Genomic DNA, 6,169 nt, shown 5'->3' with positions numbered 1-6,169 from the left:
GGTTCGTAACACGGATAGAGGACCAGGATAACGGAGGATAGAGGATAAGATGGAGGAAAGGAACAGTGCCCAACTATTTGAACCATCGGGGAACGACCGTCGAATTATACATGACCTTTGTAATTACCTGTATTGGAAATAATTACACTAGTTTAACTTTCTACAGTTACAACTACCAGTTTAAAATTTTAGAGTAACACTACTACTGCTACGTACTGTGTAGCCTATTGTGGTAGTCTGTTTCGCTCCTAATACAACCCGCCCGTGTAAAAAGTCGGTGGATCGGAAAATGCGGTGTGGAGAGGTGAGATGTCAGTGGTACAAGCGAGGCAGTGTATGGAGGGAGCGAGGCAGTGTATGGAGGGGACGAGGCAGTGTATGGAGGGGACGAGGCAGTGTATGAAGGGAGCGAGGCAGTGTATGGAGGGGACGAGGCAGTGTATAGGAGGAAGGGGATATACACAGGAGCTCTGTAAGATTGTAGTTAGGAAGTTATGATAGGCGTCTCCTACTCGCCGTGAGAGATCAGACTTGCCAATAAACACTTACCCAAACCGCCAGAAAAGGTTATATTTTATGTATATATAATTTATCATACCTTACTAGGGCACTTTGTCAGATTTTTATCCAGTCTTGCCTTAAACATCGTATAATGACGTAAATATACACATTTGTTAGATTGCATCTCAGTTTTAGGTATAAATAATCATACATATGCATGAAAGGAATATCTTATGTATAATCCAACCCCTTTCACCGGCAACTTGCATTCTCTCCCCAGGGGCTAAAACCCTTCCAGACCTCCTGCTGGTCAGGCTCTCCCCCCCCAGGTTCGACCCCCAGGCCGGTCCTACACACACTCCGTGGCCATTCACCCTGGGGTCAATGTCCCCTACTCTAGGGGAAGAGGACACAGGGCCCAGCTCTCGTTACTGAATACGTTTCGAACCATTGGTAATGAAAGGCCTTATAAATAACCCAACTCACACATATGTAAACCAAATGCCGATGTGTTGGTCCGTTGTGGACTTATGAGTTCTTATTAGGGTTCAGGACGGTCCGAAACGCTGCTATTTCTTAGTTTCATGTGTGGATTGGTTATTGGTTCAGCCTAGGTTACTGTGACTGATTCAGCTAGGTTACTGTGACTGATTCAGCTAGGTTACTGTGACTGGTTCAGCTAGGTTACTGTGACTAGTTCAGCTAGGTTACCGTGACTGATTCAGCTAGGTTACTGTGACTGGTTCAGCTAGGTTATCGTGACTGATTCAGCTAGGTTATCGTGACTGGTTCAGCTAGGTTACTGTGACTGATTCAGCTAGGTTACTGTGACTGATTCAGCTAGGTTACTGTGACTGGTTCAGCTAGGTTACCGTGACTGATTCAGCTAGGTTACCGTGACTGATTCAGCTAGGCTACCGTGACTGGTTCAGCCCAGCTTACTGTGACTGGTTCAGCTAGGCTACCGTGACTGGTTCAGCCCAGCTTACCGTGACTGGTTCAGCCCAGGTTACCGTGACTGGTTCATCGCTAGGTCCTAATGTTATCCTAAAAGTTAAATCAAGCCCTTGTGCTGTGCATCGTATGTAGCACAGTTCTATGCGTCGCATTATAGAGTGGAGGAACTTCTCCCAAGCCTAAACAAAGAAAGATCAAATATATCCTAGCATTTGGAACCTAATGAACAAATCCACAGGGGTCGTAATATATTAATTTATTTCTGTGTATTAGGAACCTACATTATGATAAAATTAAAAAAAAATCAAATAGATTCACTAGAAAGGCGTAAAGTAGAACAGCAGTTAATGTTGATTTAATGAAGGGAAGGGAACTGTCAGGGGGAAAGCGCCAAGCCATTACGACTATATAGCACTGGGAAGGGGCAGGATAAGGATTTGGGATGGGACGGGGGGAAGGAATGGTGCCCAACCACTTGGACGGTCGGGGATTGAACGCCAACCTGCATGGTGCGAGACCGTCGCTCTACCGTCCAACCCAAGTGGTTGGATTGATTTAATGAAGAAATGTATGAAAGGTCGTAAGAAGTTGGATTATAATTTAGTTTACAAATATCATCTTACGCTAGAACAAGGAAGGAAAGAATTATCAGAAGAAGGCTCTGTGCCAGTATGACAAATAGCATTTTGTTAGACTAAACTTTAATTTAAATTAAATATTAAAAGTTAAGCAGTGAGGAGGCAGCAGGTAACGACAAAGGCAGGACCTACCTTGAGGTGCTTCATTGAGGACATCTAAGAGAATCGACAAGCAAGGTATTGTTTGTTGTTTAAGATTCGCTACCTGGAACAAAAAGTTCCAAGCAGCACGGGCTATGGTGAGCCCGTCCAAACAAGGTAAAAACATCTACACTGTAAGGTACCCCCCCCAGTAAAGACTGTCTGTAACATGTAGGATGAGGAGTCCTTTAAGGGAGCCTGTACCAAGGATACAGTTAGTAACGTGTATCGCAAAAGGAATGTAACTGATAGGATAAATGAGGAGAAAGCGCTAAGCCAATACGACTATGTAATATGAGAACAAAGGAGCCGAGATGGGAAAGAGAGAAGGAAATGGTGCCCAACTACTTGAACCATCGGAAATCGAGCTCAGTCCTGCAATTGAGAGCTAGGGGAATTTAGGGCAGAAACCGAGCTAAATAGGAACAAGGAACCCCCGATTATACTCGGCAATTTGCCAAGAGAAATTGGCAGTGATGGTTGTTAATACAACTGGTACAAGTTTTATCTAGGATAAAGGCGGAAATGTAGAGAAATTAACTGAAAATTGTAAAATTAATTCTTTGAACAGCTAGACAAGTTTCCTGGATTAGTGGTTGAAGGGTGGAACCTGTAAACCAGTTTATCGAACTGGAATACTTGAGGTAAAATATTAGGGGTAATAAACATAAATTTGAAGGATATGAAGAATGAGTGTAAGACAGTTTTAAATAAATAAATAAATAAATAAATAAATATGTTTATTCAGGTAAGGTACATACATACAAGTGATGTTACATTAATGGATTGCTATATAGATAGAGCTAGTACATACAATGCCTAAAGCCACTATTACGCAATGCGTTTCGGGCAAGAAAAACATTAATATCTAGAACTTAATACTAATTGAGCATAAAGAATAAAAAGTGTTGAAAACAAATACAAATAAAGATAAAAAAAAGGGGGAACATGACTGAAAAAGCAGCACAAATACAATAGGTTGACAAACAGTGTTGATTAAAAAAAAAATAATAATAATAAAATAACAGACATGGGTTGACAATAAAGGAGTGAGGTGGGTTACAGGGAATTTATTAGGTAGTGTTTAGTTTTTATCTTAAACTGGTTGAGAGAGGTACAGTCTTTAACATGGTTGGGAAGGTCATTCCACATTCTGGGTCCCTTGATTTGTAGAGCATTTCTAGTTTGATTAAGTCGTACTCTAGGAATATCAAAACTGTATTTATTCCTGGTGTGGTGCTCATGGGTTCTGTTACAACCTTCAATGAAGCTTTTGAGGTCAGGATTGGCATTACAGTTCAGCGTTTTATATATGTATAATACACAAGAGAGAATGTGCAGTGACTTAATATCTAACATATTCAGAGATTTGAGTAAGGGTGCCGAGTGATGTCTGGGGCCAGAGTTGGATATTGTCCTAATAGCAGCTTTGTGTTGGGTAATAAGAGGACGTAAATGATTTTGGGTAGTAGAACCCCAAGCACAAATACCATAGTTAACACGGACGGGAGGAGAGGGGGTTATCTTGAGATGATTTCGGGGCTTTAGTGTCCCCGCGGCCCGGTCCTCGACCAGGCCTCCACCCCTAGGAAGCAGCCCCTGACAGCTGACTAACACCCAGGTACCTATTTTACTGATAGGTAACAGGGGCATAGGGTGAAAGAAACTCTGCCCATTGTTTCTCGCCGACGCCCGGGATCGAACCCGGGACCACAAGTCCAGCGTGCTGTCCACTCGGCCGACCGGCTCCCTACGTTCGTGGGGTGGGAGCAAACACAGCAGTACTCTAAAGCTTTACTCCACAAACAACAAAAAGTGTGAGAAACAAACAAAACAAAAGTGTGAGAAACAAACAAAACAAAAGTGTGAGAAACAAACAAAACAAAAGTGTGAGAAACAAACAAAAGTGTGAGAAACAAACAAAAGTGTGAGAAACAAACAAAAGTGTGAGAAACAAACAAAAGTGTGAGAAACAAACAAAACAAAAGTGTGAGAAACAAACAAAAGTGTGAGAAACAAACAAAACAAAAGTGTGAGAAACAAACAAAAAAAAGTGTGAGAAACAAACAAAAGTGTGAGAAACAAACAAAACAAAAGTGTGAGAAACAAACTGATGAGTTTCATGCCCGTGTGGACAGAAAGAATGTTAAATCACCGGGGAGTTTCGGGATGCGATATTGCCTCAGTTAAATCATGTTACCGCCAGTTGCTGTGTGCATTGTCAGGGGCGAGACCCCCGCTCCTGTGCCAGGTCGGGCTCACCATAGCCCGTGCTACTTGGAACTTTTGTTCCAAGTAGCGAGAGATGACTTGAAAGTAGCAGTCATGGAAGCTATTTCCATCCCCAAATTCATGAACAAACATGATGAACTCGAAATTGAAGAGAATTAGAAACGCATCAAGTACAAAAACGGGTAGAGGACACGTCCTAGACCTGACATTCACCGTAGTCACTACTAGGTAGTTACTGATAGATGAGTACCCCCTTGTCCCCCCCTACTCAATCCCCGGGTATCTCCATCAATCACTAGGCTGTCATCAGGTTAATGCATCTGTCAATAATCCCATCAGATTGTGGCCCACCGCATATGCTGTTCTCAACCCCGTGATTGATGATCTGTCACTCGGGGGCCACATGATAATACTCTAGATTGGATTGTTATATGGCTTATATAGGCAGACTTATAGCTGTTTGTGTTATAGCAGTCAGTGAAGTGGATATAGAACGGAAGCTTCGAAGACCTACATGCTGTACATAGGTTGTGTAATTATATGTAGTTTCATAGTTACTTGTTCATGTATGGGTGAAAATGTGTCATGCCTCTCTGTTACTCTATTGCCTAGTAGCCTGCTGCCTCTCACATCCCTAGCTAGCCTGCCCCGAGGCGAGTGAACTTGCCGATCTCGTGTCTCCAAATCTATGCATTCACGAACACTGCCGCGCCGGCTCCTCGCTGCTATCGTTTTGCTCGCCACAAAAGACGATAGCCTAGCCGGCTACCAATCAGGCTAGTATATAAATCAAGGCCAGATAGTTTCTATTGATACATTGGTAAATTGTCTCAGCCTGCAGTTTTCTTAATCGTGTTCAGTGTTCCAGCCCAGCGTCCTGAAACATGTAAAAGTATACAAATTATTTACTAGGATCAAAGGACACTGGCTAGGGGCCGAAAATATCTAAACTGTCACTGTGGCAACACTCCGCGGTGAAATTCAGTAAGAATATGGCAACACCGCTCAAAACTTGTTAGGCTTTTCCAACAAAAAAATATTACTATAAATTCCCTTTTATAATACTTACCTTTATATTTTCATCAGTAACATGATTTATCAGGAACAATTAAACTAGTACAACACCAGTTTACTCGTATTATAAAATGCCTTAATCTTGGCTCTCCACAACGTTCAATCCCCGACTGTCCACAAGAGGTTGGGCACCATTCCTTTCCCCCGTCCCATCCCAAATCCTTATCCTGACCCCCTTCCCAAGTGCTACATAGTCGTGATGGCTTGGCGATTTCCCCCTGATAGCTCCCTTCCCTCTTCTCCCTTCTAGTGGACGAACTGCCGACGACTGATCGCCCTCTGAAGATGTAGCTGCCACGGTAGATATAGAGTTAGCATTCTCTTCCTGAATTTCATCTCCCCATCCCTCTACCTCTCCCATCCTTTCCAATCCCTTTGGACATCAAAGCGAAAGCGAAGCTGTCACGGCTGCTGCAGCAACGTGGCTGTCACGGCTGCTGCAGCAACGTGACTGCCACGGCTGCTGCAGCAACGTGGCTGCCACGGCTGCTGCAGCAACGTGGCTGTCACGGCTGCTGCAGCAACGTGGCTGCCACGGCTGCTGCAGCAACGTGGCTGCCACGGCTGCTGCAGCAACGTGGCTGTCACGGCTGCTGCAGCAACGTGGCTGTCACGGCTGCTGCAGC

The sequence above is a fragment of the Procambarus clarkii genome, chromosome 54 (genome assembly GCF_040958095.1).
Source record: "Procambarus clarkii isolate CNS0578487 chromosome 54, FALCON_Pclarkii_2.0, whole genome shotgun sequence".
In the NCBI taxonomy this organism is placed as follows: Eukaryota; Metazoa; Arthropoda; class Malacostraca; order Decapoda; family Cambaridae; genus Procambarus; species Procambarus clarkii.
This window is presented reverse-complemented; position numbering follows the sequence as displayed.